Consider the following 23,499-nt stretch of genomic DNA (forward strand, 5'->3'; position numbering starts at 1 on the left):
TTTTGCTAATGCAAGACGGATTGACAATTCCATGCTAGTTGTTAGGCCAAGTTCCGTTCAATGTTGTGTTTTTATTTGGCCAAAAGACGTCTTTATCTTTGGTGTGATTTTAAATAAGGAAAGGAAAAAACTAGCAGTAAGAGCAAATTACAGGTACAGCTGTATTAGAGGGTCCCCCCTCCCTCCGCAAGCAAACTGTTTTGTTTCCTGAAACACTTAAGGTGGCTTTTGCAGTATTAGGAAAGCTAGACAGATATATATGTCACTTGACCCTTTTCAAAGACCTTCTAGCTCATTTGCAGACTTTTGGCATATTATTTTTAACACAACTAAAGGGTGAACTTTTTAAAAACTCACCTTCCTTTACTTTCATACTTGCCTTTGAGGATAGGGGCTGAGGAGTAGCTGATAGAATTTTTGTTTATCCTTCTTCATGAACTTGTACGCTTGGATTTCACTGCTCCCTTCATGGCCACGTTCCCCCAGGACTTCCTGAGGTCTGCCTCTGGTGTCTTACCAAGCTCTTAGTTGCCGGAATAATGTGACAGCCGTCCCCGTGTGTTACAGAGGAAGAAGTTACTGGGCACTGCTCCTTGGTCTCCTTGGTGATAGAATGAGTGTTTTAATGCTCTTCGTTTGTTTTTCTTCGCCCATAAACTTTGACCACTGTATAATTACGTGTGGAACTGCACTAACTTTAGAACCATTAGTAAGGGCACCCAACGACAGTGAACCAGAAGCTCAAGGAATTATTTTAGCTCAATATTTAACACGTAATCTAATCTTGGACTAATTGACCAACTACCCACAATACCCGGAGTATTTGTAGGCTCACTTTTTTCCTCCAGCTCAAATTGACCTATTAAAAGCTTGAATACCTTGTAAAGGCCAAATTGCTGACTTTAACCACTATATTGTAAGTAACCTTAGCTATAGAATAGAAAAACTCATGTTGGGGTTGTAAATAAGGCAGCTGTTGTATAAATTCCACCGATTTTTGTAGTAAGTGTTTTAAAAACCTCCTAAAGCATCTTGCTCTTCATTGTTTAAATAACATCTGAAGTTAGGGAGAAAGAAGCTATTAAACCATAGTTACTTTTGTTTAAATCATCTGCACCATGGCAGTGACAAAAAAAAATGCTTTGTGCCTATTATAAGTATTTTACTTTGTGTTGTGTAAAACATGTTATTTTGTGTTATTTGCGCCTATCATAAGCATCTCATGTTGTGTTAGATGTAAAATCTCTGACTGGGTAGGGGGAATCCAAATGATTCTTTAGGAGAACAGTTCCTGTCCTGTCTCATATCTACCCTCAGTTCCTCCCCAGCCACTAGAGGAAAAAGACTGGGAAGGACTGCAAATAATTTTCCTTGAAGTAGAAGCATTAGTACTGTAACTATGCTTACATGTACCAGCCAAAAGGTTTGGGTTTGGGACATGCAGAAAAAGCAGTCACAAGGTTAGTAAAGTGTGGTTTTTAAGCCCCAGGTTGACTCCCAAGAACACTGCCTCTGGCCATTAACATCAAGTTGAGCTTTTGCCTGGTGGATGCTTTGTTTTAAAGATTAGTGGAAAGGATACGCTCCCAAGCCTCTTTGCTCTTCCTTGAATATGGGTTTGGAAAAGAGGGCCCTAACTCTCAAGAATTCAGAGTTCTGTGCACCAAGAAAGTAATTATAAATATTTGAATGCAAAGGTATTGATACCGAATGAAGGTTGACATTTTAAGCAAGGAAACTGACGTTAAGACCTGCCACAATATTAATTTGATCTTTTTGTTCATTGACTGCCTTGATGTTGTGTGCAGGGGTTGGGGTTTTTTTGGTTTTTGGTTTTTGTTTTTTTCAGGCATATCCTAAAATACGCACAAAGAAATTGCAAGGCCTGTGTTACTTTAGGAAACCAAATCTAAGGATTTCCTGAGTGAGGAAGACTTCTCTTAACTGCTCTTACATTTTCCTATCTTGTGGCAACTTAGTATTTGAAGAGTAAGAAATTTGGGCCTTAACTGAGGCTCAAATGTCAAAAATAAGTTGGTGACATACATTTGACCCCTTGATTTGAAACCTTCATTGTGACCTCCATGTGTGTGGGGTTTGTTTTTTTTTTTTTTTTCCTTAGATCTAAAGCTTCTGGCATTAAATTTTAAGAACTGTTGAAAGGAATGTGGGTTTGGAACCTAAAACTCTGATGACTAGGTACAATTCAAAAGACCTCGATGATCAATTAAAGGGCCATTTTGCTTGTTTTGTTTTTACTTAGAGCTTTAGGCGGAATTTAACATACTAAGTATCCTATAGGAAGTGCTGTAGGTAGAGTATAATTACCTGAATTTCAAAAATGATCGAATTACTTGCCCCCCTTGATATGCCTTCCTTGATATGAAGTCAATCTCATGAAGTGTTTAAATGCGAAGGTTCCTGGCCTCACTCTGGACCTACCGAATTTGGGGCGGAGGGTCTGCCTGCTTTCCAGCTGCGCCGATGGTTCTTCCCATCAGAGCTCTCACTCCCCTGCGGTACAGGCAGCCCCGGAGAATGGGCCTTGCCCCCGACGCACACCTGCACACCCTTGCCTCGCTCTCCTCCTGACACCTCGCACAGCCGGCAGCAGATGGGTTCAGAAGTGAGATGGGAACAGGCCCTGGAATCCAGTGTGCTGGTTTCCTCCCCCTCCCCCAGACAAACCTCACCCCTCCATCCTGGTGGGTGATAGGAGCCTTTCCTCAAAATGCAAATTCTTATGGGAAGGTTAAAGCACCATTAGCCATTCACACATTTGTGTGAATTAAAAGGAAGTCCAGTGACTCAGATTTGACACCTAGTGAAGATTACCATCTGTTTGTGATTTAAGGCAAGTTAGGTCTGTAAGTTTGGCCCCAGGAGTGCCTTGGAGAAAACAGGCCGACTCCAAGGAAATGTGAAGTTACTGGTTGATTACCCTTTAGGGGCGGTGAAATAACCAGACTACACTGCTTACTTCAACATTGCTTTGAGAGAGGTTTTCCCCTCACTCTGACTTGCACACTTCCCAGCTCCCCGAACTTCAGCTCCTAAGGCTAGTGCTGCAAGTCAGCCATTTGACGGATGAAAACGATTTGTAGACTGGCCAAGCAACCCACCTACCCGATGTAGCTTTACTTCTGCGGAGAAAATACCTGTTGCAACTTCCTTGCAACTGACGTACAAACAAACTTTTGGATGCAGCTTGGAGACCCACCTATATACACAGAGAGTTAAGTTTTGATTTTTTTGAAAGTAGAAACCCAGTTCCAAAATTTGGAAGTTTGTGGCATTCTATTATCGTAGAATGATAGCTGCTAGAGAGAGAAATAAAAGCTTACCTCTGCGTTTGCTCTTTTAGGCAAGGATAATTTTATTTATTTATTTTTTAATTGTTTTCGTGTTTAAAAGAATACCATAAATGTATTGTCTCACAGTTCTAGAGGTCAAGGTCCAGAATCATTTTCACTGTGTTCAGGTCAGGGTGATGGCAGGCTGGCTTCTTTGGAAGACTACGGGAGAGGAATGATTTCCCTGGGGCAAGGATCATTTTAGCCAGAGATTTAAATGAGGAGGAGGGAGGGGGGGCGTGCCTCTCCTATACATTAAAATTCAGTAGCTGCAGGTGAGTGCATGCACGAGGAAAATTAAATAAGCGGCTGCAGGTAAGGAGGTGGTTAGTTTTCCGTGTAGGAACCCTCTCTCAGAAGGAGTTTGACGGATCCTCTGGGTGAGTAGAAAGCTACTTTTCTCTTCTGAACCTAGTTCTTCTACAGCCCATACAAGAAAGCTTCGGAGCTTTCTCCAGCTGGAGAGTGTGCAGTTGATGCTGGGTTCGTTTTCTTGCTCTTTGCCGGCCTACATATCTCCTAGTGTTTTCACCATGAGAGCTTCTCTTAAGTTTTCTGTTTCAATCCAGAGCGCACAACAAATCGCCTCCAGCCTTTCGAGCACCACCTCTGACCGTACAGTTAGCTAAAAATGCATATAGAGTGTTTATAAGCCTCGTTTGTTCCAAATGTTGACCTGAAATTTGTCCCAAAGTGGAAGTGCTTAACTGTTCATAATGATCAATGGTCCTTTAATGACTGCTATAAATACATTTCTTACCACGTAAAAGCTGAAAAATCACAAGGTCCTCTAAAGCAGAATGCTGTTCATGTGGTATGTTTGGAGGTATCGGTGTTTACTACTTGGCTTTTCTTAAACGGGTGGAAGCGATGTTAGGAAAACTATCTTCTGAGACTTTAAACTACTGTTCTTTTAAAAATTGTGTGACGGGGCGCCTGGGTGGCTCAGTCGGCTAAGCGTCCAACTTCGGCTCAGGTCATGTTCTCACAGTTTGTGAGTTTGAGTCCCGCATCGGGCTCTACGCTGACAGCTCGGAGCCTGGAACCTGCTTCAGATTCTGTGTCCTCTCTCTCTGCCCCTCCCCTGATCACACTCTCTCAAAAATAAATAAACATTAAAAAAAAATTTTTTTTTAATTGTGTGACAAAGTTACGTTTGGTTTTGGTTCATTCTGCCAATCTCAGAAAAGAGTTGGCTGAAAATTATCTTTCTCTTTTCCATCTCATATATGTAGCACCATTTATGCCTTAAACCTTTTTTCTCCTCATACCATTCAAAAGAAACTAAGATTTGTGATGTGAGCCCAAGAAATCATCTCTCAGGTGCTTTTGAAACCACAAAAGACTTCCTTGAACACTCTAAATGAAAGTTTTCTTTGTCTTGTTGCATTTGTGGGTCTTTTGAACAAATACGTGAGGGGAAAGATTTATGGAATGAAATTCCCATGTTTAAGAGTCTAAAGAGGTTTGGATTTATGGTGCCCCCAGCCCCACCGTTGAGTCACTGAGACTGGAAGACTTTTGAGCAAACTAAACCAAATGGTAGCTCTCTCCACTAGCTGATTTCATTCAGAAGCTGGGGCTGAAGGAGGGACTCTTCCCACTAAATGTCAGTACAGTTTACTACTTTAAAGAATAGGTCCTGTTTTCTTCAGGCTCGGAGCTCGTCTGCTAAAGTCATTAGCCGTGAGGCAGATGGGGGCGAAAGGCGGGACGAGGTTAGGAGAGGAGGAGGAGATCCGCCCCTCTCTGGACTCACAGCTGCCCACCCTGGGAACAGAGCTTGCCAGGAATATCCACCCTGATTTATGGAGGAGAAATGAGGAAACCATTTGCCCCAGATATCTTGGATCTGTGACAATGTCGGCGTAAACTATTTTCATTTAAGACGAGACAAATCCAAGTGTCCCAGGTGTTCCCGCCCCCACCTTGGACCCTCCCCTTCTAGTGTTTCTGGCAGCACCCAGGCCAGCGGCTCTCCACGCTGGGGCACCTATTGCAGCATAGGTCCTGGGCCCCACTTGCAGGAATGGAGGTGATGGTTTTAGAAGGGCTCCTTTGCACCTGGAAAAACATAAATCAGAAACCGCGGTGTTTTGTACAGGATTCAGTTGCAGCCTAAATGCTAAAAACCTGGTTCTGTTTTCCCAAAGGTTTTGCTTAACTGTTTTCTAAGAGAATGAAGACCAATGCTTTCTGTCTAGAACTTAGCTACCAGGGGCCCTTGGACTCCTGGTTCGTCTCTTTCTCTTCCTCTCTCATTCCTGTTGTGTGCCTTGAGAAAGTCGGCTTCCTTTATTACTCTCAAAAGTGTTGCCAGTCTCCTCTGTGTCAAAGGGCCTTTGTTTCGAACCCCTTTTGGAAAAGGAGAGCGTTTTTCTGCCTGGGTTTACTGCCTTTCAGAAAACAAGAATGCATCTTGAGCCAGTGTCGATTGAACTTTTACATTTCCTTGACTTTCTGTGAGCTGAGCCAACAGGGGTCATCAGGCCCAACATGAATTAAAGGAGTCACCTAGAAGCCATAACAATTATGACCCACCAGAGAGATGTAACACTCACTGCCCAGGACTCACTGAGTACCAGGGGCCGTACCCTCAGCGCTTGTCAAGTACTCTCATGCCATTCAGGGAGGGATTGCTATCTGCACTTCATAGATGAGAAAACCTACCCCAAAAGAAGAATAACCAGCACAAGGACTCAGAGCTAGGAAATTGTAGAGGCTGTCTAACTCCTGGGTCTCTGGCTCCACAACTTGGCTTCAACCTGACCCTGCGATGGTTCTGCGTGGTGGTCATCCGTGTCTGTCGGACTCTCTTTCGAGGGTTTGATCAGCTCAGGACTCTATCTTGATTCTACCCTCCTCACTCAACGGCCTTGGGAAAAGCACTGGTCTTTTGTGTGCCTTAATTTAACTCGGGCAGATGAGTAGAGTGCCCTCAGCCTGGAGTGGTTGACGTCCCAAGTGCCATTAGACAAGCGCTTTGATATGAAGTGCCCCATAAGAGCTTGCTCTTCTGTTTATAGTGAACCATTCCCATGAAGAAAATTAAGTGGGAGCTCTGGGAGTGAACAAGCGAATGGTCTGCTGGGCACAGGCATTTAAGTCCAGAGGAGCTTGACACCCTTTCAGGATTTATCTAGTTCGGGCTTTAAAAAAATTTTTTCCAATAGGCTTAATTTTCGCCTAGCAGGTGTTCATTCTGGTCCAAGGCTCCGAATTTAGAGCAGAACTGGACAAATTAGTCAATGGAGTTTTCAGAATCTGTACTCACGACAGGAAGGCGAGAAATGGAAAGAATGTCAATTATTAAGGGTGAGCAGTGGCCCCTGGAATCCAAATGGCCCTTGAAAAGAACGCTTGGGGAGAGGAAACATTTGAATCGCTAAGTCTGCTAAGAACTTGCCCCGTGTGGAATGCTCTGAGTGGCGAGTGCATGAGCAAGCTCTGAGTGACTGTCGTCAAGGGGGACAGCCTACTGGAAGGCCGTCTGGAGGGGCTAAAATGCGCAAGGGGTGTTTGTTAACTCTGTTCCCATGTAAGAGCAGCTGTGTGTCACTGAAGCAGCAAGGATTCGCTATCTGAATTCAAGGATGTTGCCCTCATCTCTGTACTGTGAATAGCAGTGTTGTTCAAAATGGCTATTGTTTGCTTCTATCCTTCTTTGGCCAGGAGCAGAGGGAGGAGCCTGGATCTGGGTCTCCTGTCCTGCTGCAGGAGGACATGATTAGTGGTTAGCCTATCTCTCAAAGCCCTGGGGAGCAAAGGACAGGAAGGAAGGAAGGAAGTTGTGTAGGATAAACAAAACAAAGCAAAACCAAAAAAAGCCGCAAGAAAGTACTTCAGATGTGCAAGAATCTATAATTCACATACTCATGGGATAGCTGAGGCTTAGGAACTGGATTAAATACTTTCATATGGATTGGAATACCAAGAAAAAAGCAACCAAGAGTATGTAGTGCCTGGCTTGGTCTAAAATCAGCCTGGAAACAGATTCCTCTTCTGTTTCTGGATGTTTAGATCTATCAAGGCCTATATGTGAATTCTTTTTAAATTCTATGTAGCAAGTTTTACCATAAGGCCCTTCATATTGTCAGTTTGCCTTAGTTTTTCCTGATAGGATTAATTTTGTGACCTTGTTGAAAATAATCCATCACTTAAGAAAAAAACTGCTTTGGGCCACCTGGGTGGTTCAGTAGGTTAAGGGTTCCACTTCCACTCAGGTCATGATCTCATGGTTCATGAGTTCGAGCCCTGCATTGGGCTCTGTGCTGACAGCTCAGAGCCTGGAGCTGGCTTCGGATTCTCTCTCTCTAAATATTTTTTAAAAATTTTTTAAACTGCTTTTTTTTTTTTAATTTTTTTAATGTTTTATTTATTTTTTGAGACAGAGACAGAGCATGAACAGGGGAGGGTCAGAGAGAGAGGGAGACACAGAATCCGTAGCAGGCTCCAGGCTCTGAGCTGTCAGCACAGAGCCCGATGCGGGGCTCGAACCCACGAACCATGAGATCATGACCTGAGCCGAAGTCGGACTCTTCAACCGACTGAGCCACCCCGGCGCCCCTTTTTTAAACTGCTTCAAAAGAAGTGAATATACCGATAACAAGTGTGGAATGATCTTGAATGTTAATCAAAACCCATTCCAAGTGAAGGAGTCTTCATCAGACACTGTTTTAGGATAATGAGGCTGCAACCTTGCAACCTTCACAATTCTGTGACTTTATCAAAGACTACATTCCTTGGGACCGATGCTGTGTGTCACACCTCATAGACGGGGTTTTTCAACATCTTGATGGCCCTTTGGATAGAACCAAACATCTTTAGAAAGTAGGAATGGTGGGCATTGTGATAGGCTGGTCAATTGTCTCCCTAGAAACTACGCCAAGGATTTCTAAGCCAAGTGCGGTTGGAAGTTGTCAGCCTTGTGCGGCTGTTCTGGAGAAGGGCTTGCGGGCCAGCTCACGTAGGAGCCCAAGTTTTTGCAAGTCTTGTGTGTGTATATGTGTTAAATGAATGTGAAGTTGAACTTGACAGTGAACCAGAAAATGAAACGAAAACTAACAAAAGAAAAATCAACTCATGACAATGTTTTAGTTTGTGCAAAATTAGCATATTTGAAATTAAATTGATTTTGTAGGAAAGCTCTTGTTTTCTCCTCGGATAACATGATTATGTTCTGTAATAACTATAAGTCAGTTATTTTAACGTCAGGCTTGCATGTAAGGTCAGGGGCCCCATTGTTTAAAGATCGCGAGCTGTGTTTCCGAGGTCAAATGGCAGCAGAGGTAAAGCAACTTCCTGAGACGGTCAAGAGATTTGAAAGAGACTGAACTCTGCAGTGTCCTGTCCCCTGCCACCCACACCTTCCCTTTTTAAAGCACCCCTCAAAATTGGTCTGAAACCAGTGACATTTAAAATCACTTGTAACTGCATGGGAATCTCCAGGAGTTTTGAATCTGAAGAAATGTTCTGTGGGGTTCTAAGGCACCATGGGTGCTAACAGCACTTCCGCGAGGGTATTCTGTGAAACCCAAGTCCCAGCAAGGTGCTTTGCACCCCACGTGTGCTCTGTATGGCTGAGGGAAAGAAATCTCCCTTGCAACATAGGAAAGTCTCCGAGAACTCCTGCAGGAGGGACACCGAGAGGACCTTATCTGGTGCAAAGTCACTCTCGTAATCATCACCTCCTTTTCTGCCTGGCCACCAGCTATTAATACTCTGCAGAGCACGCCCAGCGAATCCTGGACCTGGCCAGTAGCACAGACACAGTAGCTGTGGCCCCTTTTCCTAATCTGAGACCAACAGGTTTCAAGGTGTTTGAAATAGTTATTCTAGTCTCTTCCTCAAAGGTCCACTTCGGAACTAAGATTCGGGGCTTTTACAGACTTTTTTTCATACTCAAATAAGCCTTAGAATGCCAGAGCAGCAGCCAAGGAGAAAGGACGTGATGACTGAAAACAAGCATAGGAGACGAGCGAATGCAGAGAAAATCCGGCAACTGGGAGTTTTCCCTGGCTTCACTGGTCCACGTTGGTGCCCTATTACTGGCGGACGCTGGTCGTGATGCTCGAGGCCACCACGCATCTTTTGAACTCTTTGCCCACATTTAGGGGCTTTTCTGCATTGTTAGTGCTCCCTCAAGACAGAAGTCCCTAAGTCCCCATCCCAGCCTTTCCGGCAGTGGAGATCTATCTGCCCAGGAGACACTCGCTCCCACGTGGGAAGCAGATACCCAGAGGAATCCGCTCTGGCCAAGGCTTTGGGGCACAGTCGGGGCACCTGGCGTCCACTGCCCGTTGTCAGATGTGAGCATCAGAGGCTCTCCCAGAAGGGGAGGAGGGGGAGTCTCCGCTGAGGGCCTTGCTCCTTCCTGGATGGCCTTCAGCTGGACTCTGCCCTTTCCTAGGGCTTCTGTGAGCTCCTGAGGATCCCTTAGGAATCATTCTGCTTTTCTGCTTAATTCATCCAGGGCACGTTATGTTGTTTGCAGCTAAGAGCCTGACTAATAGAAGTGCATCCTGCCAAAAATGGCTAGGATGCAATTCTGTCTTCATAAAACTGGTGCCTAGCAATGAAGGACCCTGGACGTAGTTTCCAAACATTTAGTTCAGTAACCTAGAATGTGTTTATTCTCCCAAATGTCTGGGAGAAGTGCTCTGTCTACCACACGTAGCAGAGGCTGGCTCAGTGTTTGCCGAATCAAAGACAACTTTCTTTCTCAAGTGAGAGGCCCGACTCCGTCCTTTCTGTCTGGTAGAGCAAGAATCTGATCTCAGATTTTCATAGCAGCAGGTCAGAAGAGCAGAGAACGTACGCCGTCAAATCCTAATGAGTTCATTTTTTTCGCCCTACGAATATGGTAAGAGTACTAACATCTCAAATACGTCTTCGGGAAATCTGGAGGAAACATCCAAATGATAACACAGTATGACAAATTCACAGTAGGGTTTTCCCCTTAAAGGAGCTGAGGGTGCGGTGGGGAGGCGGTTAGTGAGGCATCAGCATTTCATTCTCTGAAATCAACAGAAGTGTTCGAAACCCAGAAAGTCACTTTGAAAAGTATTTTCCTAGAAGTCAGGAAACCGTGGGATTATTTAATCAAATAAAAAACGAAGATTTTTTTTTTTTTTTCATTCCCTATCTGCCATGGGCTTTGTTCTCTGCCAGCTTCTGGAAGGAATACCGCAGCAATACTTATTTTTTCGGAGCCATTGGAGAGTAGCTTGAGACCCCACGCCCCCTTCTCTCTTCACACCTGTGTGTATTTCTGAAGAACAGGATATTCTCTTACACAGCCATGGCAGTTATCGGATTCTCGAAACGTAATGCTGTTAACAATGTTTCGTTGTATGCTGTTGTATGCTCTACGTTCTAAGTTTGCCGATTGGCCCAGTAGGGCCTCAAAGCACGTCCCCGCTCTGCCAGAGTCCAATCCAGCACCACATACAACCTGAAGACGTAGCGTCTCTTTTGTTTACTCTGGGACAGTTCCTCTTTCTCCGTTAGGACATTGAAATGTTTGAAGAACAGAGGCTAGTTATTTTACAGAACGTTACTCAATTTGGGCTCCTCATGAGTAGGTTCAGGTTATGTGGCCCTGGCCAGAAGACAACATAGGTCATGTTGCCTGATGTTTATCTGCTAATGTTTTGATCAGCTGGTCAGTGTGGTCAGATTCTTCCACTGCATCATTACTGTTTTTTCCTCACCGCTAAGAAGCGATCCCTGGGGCGACAGACCCTTTCAGGGACACGCCACCTTACTGGAGGAGCCTACAGAGGACAGTAGTGAGAACTGGCTTGAATCCTGACTCCCACTCATGAGCTGTGTGACCTTGGGCAAGTTCCCTAACCTCCCAGATCCTCCATTCCCCATCTGTGAAATGGGATACGAACATTCCCTTCCTGTGATGTTGAGGGGATAAATAAATCTGTAAGGTACTTGGCAGATAGGAGGCATTCCACAAATTTAACCCACTTCTCGTTCTCCCCTCCTCTACCTTTTTAAAATTACTTTGGGGGCAGTGGTTTGTTGATCTCTTACTATTGTTTTTAGTGCCATGGAGGGACCTCAAGGGCAAGCAAGTAATCCATTGTAACACCTACAGCACGTGGCATGAAAAACCAGATATGCAATAGAGACCAGGTGTGGGAGAATCTTGGAATTCTTTTTGGAAATGCCAGGAGTGTGGGGGGGGGGGGGGGAGGTGGCCATATGGCCGTCTTAAGGTGTGTGGTCATGCTCATCTTGAGTGTCAGCTGTAAGGAAAATGCCAACAGGACACAGATTTTGAGACTGATGTGGGCTCCAGGACTCTACGTCTTTTTTTTTTAGGTTTATTTAATTTGAGAGAGATAGAGACCGCACGAGTAGGTGAGGGGCAGAGAGAGAATCCCAGGCAGTCTCCATTCTGCCAGCTGCGGAGCCTGACGTGGGGCTTGAAGTCATAAACCATGAGAGATCATGACCTAAACCGTATTCAAGAATTGGATGCTTAACTGCCTGAGGCACCCAGGTGCCCCCGGGACGTTACTTCTGCAGCATCAAGGACCCAGGGACTTCACCCCACACCCAGACCAGAGGCTGGGGCTGCAGGGCAGAATCTTCTCTGTCCCCAGCTGTGTGTCCCCAGGAAAACCACCAGGCTTCTCTAAGCCTCCATTTCCACATCTGTAAAATGAGAGGTTTTGACCAAGTCTGTAGTTCTCCGTCTTGGCTGAGCAATAGAATCAGTGGGGGAATTTTCAGAAAATGTCAATTCCTGAGCCTATCCTCAGACCAATTAACTCAGAACACACACCGGAATTTTTCAAAAGTTCCCCAGGTGATTCTACTGCAAGCTAAATTTGAGAACCACACGCCTAAATACTCTTAAATGTCCTTCCTTAAGTTCCTACAAGTCCATGAATGGGATATTCTGAGGAACTGAGTTTTCTGGTGAACTTAGAATTCACCACCAGAAATTCCTTCTTGTTTCTGTTCCTGTTTTTGAAAACATTTCTAAAGTGAATAAATCTTGGGGCGCCTGGGTGGCTCAGTCAGTTAAGCATCTGACTCTTGATATCGGCTCAGGTCATGAGCTCACGGTTCATGAGTTTGAGTCTGGAGCTGGGCTCTGTGCTGACAGCTCAAAGCCTGTTTGGGATTCTCTCTCTCTTTGCCCCTTCCTCCCTCTCTCCCTCTCCCTCTCCAAAAATAAATAAACATTAAAAAAAAAAAAAAACCTTTAAAGTGAATAAAGGTAAATAATCTTTTAAAAAATGTTTTATTTTTTAAAATTCCGGTGTAGTTAACATGGTGTTCTATTAGTTTCAGGTCTCCAATCTAGTGATTCAGCAATTTCGTACATTACTCAGTGCTCATTATAAGTGTCCTCTTTAATCTGTATCACCTATTTCACCCATCCCCCCCCACCCGCCTCCAGTCTGGTAAACCGTCAGTTCTCTATAGTGAAGAGTCTGTTTCTTGGTTTGCCTCTTTTTCCCCCTGCTTTGTTCATTTGTATTATTTCCTTTTTTTTTAATGTTTATTTATTTTTGAGAGAGAGAAAGACTGAGAGAAACACTGTGTAAACTGGGGAAGGGGCAGAGAGAGGGAGACACAGAATCCAGAGCAGGCTCCAGGCTCTGAGCGCTCAGCACAGAGCCTGATGTGGGGCTCGAACTCACAAGCTGTAAGATCATGACCTGAGTGAAGTCGGACGCTCAACTGACTGAGCCACCCAGGTGCCCCTTTTTGTATTGTTTCTTAAATTCCACATGTGAGCGAAATCATATGGTATTTGTCTTCCTCTGACTGACTTAATTTCACTTAGTATAATGTATTCTAGCTCCATCCATGTTGTTGTAAATGGCAAGATTTCATTCTTTTTATGACTGTGTAATATTCCATTGTGTGTGTGTGTGTGTGTGTGTGTGTGTGTGTGTGCGTGCGTCTGTATACATACATACAGATACATACCACATCTTCTTTATCCATCCATCTATAGACGGACAAATCTAAGTAATCTTGAAGGTCATTCTTACCTTAATGTTTCTATGACTACATGAGAAGCTGATTCTGAGGAACTGGTGTTTTCTGTTAATTTAGAATTCCACCAAAACTTCCTTTTCAGTTTTACTTCTACTTTGGAAAGTGTTTCTAAAGTGGACAGTTTCCAACCGAGGGATATAAGGATAATAACTTCTTAGTTTGGAAGATGCCAGAAGCCCTCTTCCTAGCCAGGACAGACATTACTAATTGATGATGACCTCTCCTGCTTGCCTTAAAAATCCTCCTCAACCCAGGGTGCCTAGGTGGCTCGGTCGGTTGAGCATCCAACTCTTAGTTTTGCTCAGGTCATGATCTCACAGTTCCTGGGTTTGAGTCCTACATCGGCCTCTGCGTTGACAGTGCAGAGCCTGCTTGGGATTCTCTCTCTCCTTTTCTCTGCCCCTCACCTGCCTGTTCTCGCTCTCTCTCTCAAAATAAATAAACTTTGAAGGAAAAAAAAATGCTGTAAAAAAAAAAAAAAAAACCCTTAAAAAAAAAATAGGCTTTGGAGCACCTGGGTGGCTCAGTCGGTTAAGTCGGCTCAGGTCACGATCTCGCGGTCCATGAGTTCGAGCCCCGCGTCAGGCTCTGTGCTGACAGCTCAGAGCCTGGAGCCTGCTTCAGATTCTGTGTCTCCCTGTCTCTCTGTCCTTCCCCCACTTGCCCTCTGTCTCTTTCTCTGTCTCAAATATAAACATTTTTTAATAAAAAAAAATAGGCTTCATGCAATACTAAAAAAAGAAAAAACCTTTTCAACCCTAGGCAGCCATGGCCAATCAGAAGACACTTGAGATGAAACCTATTTGCCATTCTGGCTAAGGGAAATTTAGCTCAATATTTCTTTCATGATGGAGTATCTTTCAGGGCTCAGAGGCAGGATTCCAAACAGCCTTTCCTCCATTCCAACTCCACAGGAACAGGACTATTAAACTGGTGGTATTGGGGGGCCGTGATTAATGTATACTGAATCTGGGTAAACTTTGGGTGTAATTACGTACAACTTTTTATAAAAGTATGCTTTCTCCCATTTACCTCTTTTACTTAAATTGAATACAGAGAAGCCAGCTCTGGGGAAATAGTACAGCAACTAGAGGAAGAGCCAGAGTTCAAATTCTGATCCTGTCACTCACTAGTTGGTCACTTTGGACAAGTTACCCAAACTCCCTTGTGTAAAATGTGGCTAATAATAGTGTCTACCTCACAGGGCTGTTGTGAAGTTTGAATGAAACAATAGACCTAATAAAACCCAGGGTGTGACACACAGGGAACTCTTGACAGCTGTTACCTTGTTAATACCATTTGTTGAGGGTTTCATTGAGTTATGATTAATTAACATTGCATAGAAATATTAGAGGTAATAGAGATAACAGTAGTGGAGACAGGAGAAGTACCCCTATTTTGTGCCCGAAACACCAGCTGGTGGCAGGAACGTGTGAATCTGTGCCTCCAACGCGGGTGCTTGTCAATGTCATCTTGGGTGGCAGTGACCTACATCTGGGATGTGGTCATGTAAGTATGGGGTAATCAACAGGAGCTGTGGTGCCCCAGAACAGGCATGCTGGAAATTAGTGGGTGTGCTTTTTTGTTGATGTTCCCATTGCATTTGGGGATGGGTGGAAGCTTGATGTCCGGGAATGTTTGGAACAGTCCCATACAATGAAAAATGTCTCATGTCCCACACGGCTTTTGAATGTTCTTCCAGACGAAACTCATTACAAATGTAAATCAGCCATACTTAGAACACAATCACTATGAAAATAAGTTCTAAGAGAAGTTACTTGAAGAGCCTAGTAATTCAGAAGACCATTCCATACAGAGAAGCTTAAATGGAAGGAAGATCTTGTCTGGAAATTACCGTGTTATTTACTTGCTCTGTGCAGGCGGCCAGCCCTGTGCATTAAGCATTTCTAGCTGCAAATTCTCCTGGAAAGGGTTTCAATGCTGTAGGGCAGTTAACTGCACAGTGAAACCAACTGAAAATCCGTAACAGAGATCTGAGATTTCCTTGAACAGACTTGAGCCTGCTATAAATAACACAACCATGAAATAAAAGGATGCCGCTAAATTTCACTAATGTTTTAAGAAAATTAAAAATATTGTTCTAATGGCCATCTATATACACATTCTCTTTATTACATAGCACAATGACAAGAAATCTAGGTTGTGGGCATTACACTCTAAAATTATTTATTTCCCAGTTGCCTGTTCTTTTTCAAGAACATCATTCTGATTCCTTTTCTGGAGTCCTCCCCACCACTCCCTCTTTCTCTCCATCCTCACGGGAGAGAGCTCCAAGTTCTTCTTAAGCATGAGAGACCCTGTCGCTAGAGCTATACCACTGGTCATAACTATCCTGCTCTTGATACTGCATATTAGCGTAACATTAGTTTTTATTCTGATGTCCACCCATACCTCTGCCCTTTCATTTTTCTGTTCTTCTCGTGTAAACAGCTTCTTATCCTCTTAAATCCCAAACCTCTTCCTCATCAGTGGGTGCAGGCAGCTGGCTGCTGCATCGTGTCCCCCAGGGCAGCCATGCCTGAGCCTTTAGATTTTGAAATCCATGTTACTTTATTATACATTATCTTTTTATTGATCCTTTTTGTTAGAAGAGTGGTTCTCCATGGGGGCGATTACTGCCCCTCTCCTCCAGGGATATTTGGCAATATCTGGAGACATTGTTGGTTGTCGTCATTGGGGGGGTAACGTGCCGCCGGCATCAGGCAGAGGCCTGAGATGCCGTGAGCCACTGTGCAGTGTCCGGGACAGTGCCGCAGGGGTTATGTGGCCCCATGCCAGTAGTTAGCTTAAAAAAAAAACAAAAAAAAAACCCCGTGTTGAGTTAGGGTATTAATCACATTAATTTGTGTGTAGATAACTTACATAATCCACCACTTTCATTTAGGGTATTAAGAGGACTTTATAAAAATATTTGTCATACAAAGAAGCTGTAAACCACTAGCATAAATCAAAATAAGAGGAAATAGTCTGGGTAGACTTTGGATTCCCCACTTCTACCATTGGCCTTGAACCAGTTATATAAGTAAAAAAAGGACTCTGGATAAACCACTGTCCCCTAATCTCACTTGGAAGCCAAAGGTGACGTGTGAAACTCCAATGTGTCTGAAGTGCTGAGCTTCCATCCTTCCAGCGGCATGTCTCAGACGTCTGTCACCGAACATCCTTGTTTTGGGAAACATTTGTTCAGCACCTGGTGACTCCACAGTCTTCTCCTCTCCTGGTTTGCTTTTAATTATTATTATTTTTTTTAAGTTTGTTTATTCTGAGAGAGCATGAGCAGAGTAGAGACAGAGAGAAAGGGAGAGAGAGAGAATCCCAAGCAGGCTGCGTACCAGGAGCACAGAGCCCAACTCCGAGCTCAGACTCATGAACTGTGAGCTCATGACCTGAGGCGACATCAAGAGTCTGGTGCTCAACTGATGAAGCCACCCGGGCGCCCCTCCCTTTCCGTTTTGATGATGAGTTTTTAGAACACTTGAGAGGGTCTAAGTCCTCCCACAACATTGGGTAGAAACCCTTCCCTCTCGGTGGGCACCCAGCTCTGAGTCTCTGTCACAGATCCCGAGCTAGAGGAGCACAGCTGCAACAAGGCAATGCGAGCTTCCTCCCTGTGCCGCAAGTATCGCGACAAGAATGTCTCAGAATGATTTAAGGGCGTAGCACTTAGTATGGCTAACACGTGGGAGAAGTGAGTTTGTATTTGGTACCATTTAGCACATTCCTTCCCAAGATGCATTAGGAAGCCTTCACTACAAATGGCGTCAAACAAATGAAATGGAAAATTCCAGAGTCTGCAAAACAAAATAAGGGTGAACAGACTTTCTAGGGGCTTCTCATGCTCTTTCGATGCAGTAATACGGCAGCATTTGAATTCTGGCTCCACCTTTTGTCATGCTGTGTGACTTTGGCCATAACCTTATTCTTCTGGGTCCCAACAGACGTCCTCTCTGTAAAAGGGATACAAAGCCCCTAGCAGATGTCCGGCACACGAAAGATGTACCATGAGCTGCTTTTGCTTAATAAATACACTCAAGGCTGTACAGTATAAGGGAGAGCTGGATCCCACCCATGTCAAAACTGGAGTATGCTTTAAATGAGTTCTATCTGTGGCAGAGTGGTTAGCATTGGGGAACGGCCTCTGGCATGAAGCCAGCCCTATACTTTGAGCCACTTGGTGGGCTACTTACTCAATTGGACCTTCAAACCATTTTAAGGCAACCCTTGGTCACTATGAGTGCTTGCTATATGCCAGACGATACACGTATAATCTCATTTTATTGTCATGATAATAATAAAAAAAAAATAGGTGATATTGCCCTTTCTGGTGGATGAGGAAAGTGAGGCCCAGCGCAGTGGAGTGATTTGTCCAGGCTCAGGGTGGCAGGGGCCTTGGGGCCAAGACCGGACTAAAGCCCAGGCACGGCTCTTACCCGCTGCCTTTGCACTTGGTCAGGGCCTCATTCCTTCCTTCTGGAGAAATCACTGCCAAAAGCCAACTCACACACCTTGTGGGAGGGGAGGCTTTCTGAAGTGGCCAGCCCTTCTTCGGGACTCAGCTCCTGGGGCCTTGTGCTCGCTCCCGCCAGCAGCCCAGCCCTGGGCCCCCCAGGCTTGGCTCCCCACTGCTACATCTGCTTGGTGGAGAAATGGGCGGGGCCCCAAGAGCAGATTTATTGTGTCTCCTGCGCCTTGGGTTCCATCCCAGCCGCGCAGAATTGGAGCGATGACAAGGATAAATGTGTTTGGCTCCAGGCTCGGTCACTGAGAATTTATCTAGCACCTGCAGTAATAAAAACTAACGCTGCAGCGTGCAGGGCACTGCGTGGGCGTTCGGGAGGACACAGAGGAGGTGCTGACGACCCTCGCTTGCCCTCTCGCCGCCTGAATTCTAGTGGTGGATCGCAGTTGGTTCCCGGGGAATCTCCCAGAAGAAACAAGGTGGGGCAACTCTGAGATGAGGAACCCGAGAGGGCGAGTACTCTGAGGTCACACACAGCTAGTGAGGAAGCAAATGACAGTTGTGGGTTCTGTGACACTTACACGAGCTCTTTTTTTTTTTTTTTTTAATCTTTTTAAACACATGTAGAAAAATAAAATTGTAAAGTATAGTTTAGCAAAAAAGGAAAAAACCACCCCAGATCCCACTGCCCAGAGATAACCACTGTCACTCCCCAGCTTCTTTCTCCACGCAGATGTACATGAACATGCCCATGGCACATGCTGCTGTTTTACAGAGTTGGATCTTGCACAAACTGTCCTGGAACCCTGTCTCCTTTACAACACACACATTTAAATGGCTCCCTGCAAAGAGGCGCCCCCAGGGCAGGGAAGAGGGAGCACTTCTGGGCTGTTTCTTGGCCCCTGTGGGTGCCTTGGGCTCCAGGAGGGAGGAAGCCCTCCCAGCCAGGGCATCGGGAGGTAGGTGGGTGAAGGTGAGGCCTGGAGGGAAAAGATGACCCAAGTGAGTCTTGAAGGGAAGCACTTTGAGATGCTGAAGGAAGTGGGTTCAAGTCCAGGGACCATGGAGGGGGCAGATTGTAGAGAGAGCTGTGCTTCAGCCCTTCTGTGGGGAATGGAAGGAGCTGGTGAGCACGGCTTTGTGGAAAGGAGAGGCCCTTCTCTGGGTTCTTTAGGTAACCAAAGCAACCGGCTTTCCTGCAGCTTCCCACACACCTATTCAGGAGGCACTTCAGGCAGAAGAAAGCACAAAGCCAGTGTTTTCTTTTCTTCTTCTTTCTTTTTTTTTTTTTTTTTTTTTTTACTGTTTGTTTATTTTTGAGCGAGAAAGAGAGAACATGTGTGTGTGCAAGCAGGGGAGGAGCAGAGAGAGAGAATCCGAAGCAGGCACAGAACCCGACTTGGGGCCTGAACCCACGCACCACGAGATCATGACCTGAGTGGAAGTCGGCCACTTAATCGACTGAGCCAGGTGCCCTGAAGCCAGGGTTTTCTAAAATGCATCCGTGGGAACACAAATCCCATGAAAGTGTTCTCTGGCCAAAGGGTTAAAAGAAAGTTTGAGAAATGTGATCTACAGTCACCCTACCTTGGAGAATCACAATGCACAGAAGCTTACCTGTGGCCCTGAGAAGAAAGGACATCTTAACCCAGGGTTTCCCAAATTTATTTTCTCAGAATAGCTCTTACTGTCTATGGAATTTCCCTCTTGCTCTGGGCCCAGTGAGGCTGGAGAAGACAGCAGAGCCCTGGGCTGGGGGGTCTCCCTCCTCAGGGCAGCTTCCTTACCAGCCGCGGAAAGCCCCAGGTCTTGCAGGTGTCAGATGCCCTCGCAGGGCCCTCAGAGGGCAGAAGTCCATGCTCTCAGGGACTCCTCCACTCCAGCATTCTGTTTCTGAGATTCATGACCATCAAAATCTTACTCCCAGAGAACACCCAGTGGGTGTTAAATTCACCCATTTACTCAACAAATATTTGAGTTCCTACTGTGTGCCCATTACTGTTTAAGGCATTGGGGATCGAGGAGTGAATAAGAACTTTTCTCTTATTGCCCTAATGGGGGAACAAGCTATATTATATGTCACTTAAGGGCCATGAAGAGAAATAAAGTAGTGTAAGCACAGAGTGTAGGGCAGGGAGACTGACAGGAAATGCTATTTTATTTACTTTTTAAAAACTTTTCCCTTAACAGGGCTTCTTGTTTATTAATAGAAACATGCTGGGCTAATGAATTTCATTTGGGTATTACTTTAACCTTTTGTGATCCAATCTGAGGGTGTTCTGTTTTTTAAATTCCAGTAGAGTTAACATACAGTGCTATGTTAGTTTCAGTTGTACAGTATAGGGATTCAACACTTCTGTCAATTACTCAGTGCTCCTCATGATAAGGGTACTCTTAATCCCCTTCACCTATTTCACTCAGCCCCCCACCCACCTCCCGTCTGGCAACCATCACTTTATTCTCTAGAGTTAGGAGTCTGTTTTTTGGTTTGTCTCTTTTTTCCTGTTAGCTTGTTTTATGTCTTAAATTCTACATACGAGTGAAATCATGGTATTTGTCTTTCTCTGACTTATTTCACTTGGCCTTATACCCTTTAGCTCCATCCATGTTGTTGCAAATAGCAAGATTTTGTTGTTATGGCTGAGTAATATTCCAGTGTGTGTGTGCAAACCACATCTTCTTTATTTTTCCCCTTCCCTATCCGTTTATCAATGGACACTTGAGCTGCTTCCATAATGTGGCTATTGTAAATAAGAGGGGTTGCAATTTTATTTTATTTTTGAACACTGCTCTCTTTTTTTAAATGCTTATTTTTGAGAGAGCGAGCGAATGAGCGGGAGGGGCAGAGAGAGTGAGACAGAGAGAGAGAGAGACAGAATCCCAAGCAGGCTCCATGCTGTCAGCACAGAGCCCGACGTGGGGCTCAAACCCACAAAGTGTGAGATCATGACCTGAGCCGAAATCAAGAGTTGGATGCTTAACGAACTGAGCTACCCAGGTGCCCCAAGGGGAATGCAATTTTAGATAAAGTAATTTGGGAACGCTTTTCTGAAGAGGTGACATTTAAACAGAGACCTAACGTAAGCAAGGATAAAATGCTGAAGAGTTCTCCAGGCAGAGCATTTCAGGTGGCGAGAAGAGCAAGTGTAAAGGTCCTGAGGCAGGAACATGTTTGAGGAACAACAAGGAGGCCAGTGTGACTTCAGGGAGCAAAGGAAGGGGAGAGTGATAGAAGATGAGGTCACAGAGATAGTGGGGCCAGAGGCTGTAGGACTCTGTGAGGGTCCCGGTAAGAACTTTGGATTTTGTTCACAGTGAGACAGGAAACCACTAGAAGAATTGAGCAGGGGAGTGACACGCAGCAGAAGGGAGAATTTCTGCTTTCTAATGGGCACGAATAATTTTCTAAATGGTAAGAGCCCACTCCCTGCCTGTGAAAATAATAGAACTTATGAGAAGTAATTGGCTTTTTATTTGACAACTGAAGGAAGATCTTACAAGGCCCCTGAATTGGTCGTGCGTACATTATACACTCACAGAGCACCTACTTTGTGCCAAGTTCCGTGCTAGGTACCAGGGATATAAATGTAGTTCATAAGACTTTTTAAAAATACTTCTAAGTAATCTCCATACCCAACATAGGGCTTCAACTTACAACCCAGATATCAAGAGTCACATACCCTACCGATGGAGTCAGCCAGGTTTCCCATGTAGTTGATAAGACTTTTAGTTCCCAACTTTTGATACAACAACAACAAAAAAATCACAGTTACTTCGTTCCCCTAATGAAAAATTTCAAGCTCCTGTGGTGGCATGGAGGTTCATCTCAGTCATTTCAAGAGGTAGAGGTCTTCCCTTTCCTTCATGGGTCTGTAGAAATCCAGTAATTCACAGGTGCGTGAGCGGGGAAGGGCCTCTGGCCTCCACTCTGTCGGGGATAATGCCGAGACACTTTTGACCGAAGCCCAGTGGTATTCACAAAGGCAAGAAGCCCCATCCCTTTGTACCAACCCACGCTCCCAAGATCCTTATTCCAGGATCACAGTTTTTAAGAGTTCAGTCTCCCTGTTGTCTACTTACTGCTCTCAGTGATCAGGTCACTGATGGTTGCTGCATGGATGCATAAGGCCCCGTAAACTTCACTCAAGTCTCTTGTACCCTGGCTTAGATAAACAAGTAAATCAGTATTTCTGGTAGGTGAGCTGGGCTGGGTCTGTACAGTGGGATAGACTCTAGAGCTGTTGGCCTTACAAGGAATGAGCCAGAGCAGACTACACAACCCATGTCCTATAGTTGCTTGTGTGTGTGTGTTTGTGCGTAATATGATCAACACAAAAATTATTCATTTTCAATTTTGTGCGATAAGAAAAGGTGCACAGCAGGCTCCTTCTGTTTCTTGTGAAAGATGCTGAATTCATCATGACTGTAGAACAGAAACGGGTTTTTGTTTTCTTCTTGGAGATTAAAGGGATCTTGAGGATCATTTAGCGGAGATGAAAAAACTGATTTTGTCTTTAACTTTTTGTCCTTGACCTCTTGTCTGTGACTTCTCCAAGCCTTAGTTTCCCCGTCTCTTTGTTTCATACTTCAGAGAATATGTACCCTAGATCACAGCCTGTTTTCTAGAAGCAATCACTGGTTGAACAGAATGTCAGTTGTCTGATTCGGCAGCTCCTGTCTTTGCTTCATTCCCTAGTTACTAGAAGTTTCTCTGTCCTTCTTCACTCTTGGACCCTCCTCCTTTCCCTTTCTATTCGTTTACCAGTTTATTACAAGGGATGTTTTAAGGGCACAGATGAATAACTGGGTAAAGAAAGAGGTACAGATGGTGACGTCTGGAAGGGTCTTGAAGCCCAGGAGCTTCAGTCCCTGTGCAGCTGGGGTGTGGAACCCTCCCCAAACGTGGGTGCCTTCACCAACCTGAAGCTCCAAGTTTTGTCTTATGTTTTATTTATTTTGGGTTTATTTATTTATTTTGAGAGAGACAGAGACAGTGTGAGCAGAGCAGAGGCAGAGAGAGAAGGAGAGAGAGGGAATCCCAAGCAGGCTCCACACGGTCAGCACAGAGCCTGACACGGGGCCTGAACCCACAAAACCATGAGATCACGACCTGAGCCGAAACCTAGACACTTAACCGACTGAGCCACTCAGGCGCCCCTATCTTTTTTTTTTTTTTTAATAATTTATTCAGGGGGCACCTGGGTGGCGCAGTCGGTTAAGCGTCCGACTTCAGCCAGGTCACGATCTCGCGGTCCGTGAGTTCGAGCCCCGCGTCGGGCTCTGGGCTGATGGCTCAGAGCCTGGAGCCTGCTTCCGATTCTGTGTCTCCCTCTCTCTCTGCCCCTCCCCCGTTCATGCTCTGTCTCTCTCTGTCCCAAAAATAAATAAAAATGTTGAAAAAAAAATTGTTAAAAAAAAAAATAATAATTTATTCAGATTTTCTTAGGTAGGTGTGTGTGTGTGTGTGTGTGTGTATGTGTTAATTTTTTTAAGTGCTTTATTTTATGTTTTGAGAGACAGAGACAGAGCATGAGCAGGGGAGGGGCAGAGACAGAAGCAGACCTAGAATCTGAAGCAGGCTCCAGGCTCTGAGCCGTCAGCACAGAGCCTGATGTGGGGCTTGAACCCATG

The sequence above is a fragment of the Lynx canadensis genome, chromosome A3 (genome assembly GCF_007474595.2).
Source record: "Lynx canadensis isolate LIC74 chromosome A3, mLynCan4.pri.v2, whole genome shotgun sequence".
In the NCBI taxonomy this organism is placed as follows: domain Eukaryota; kingdom Metazoa; phylum Chordata; class Mammalia; order Carnivora; family Felidae; genus Lynx; species Lynx canadensis.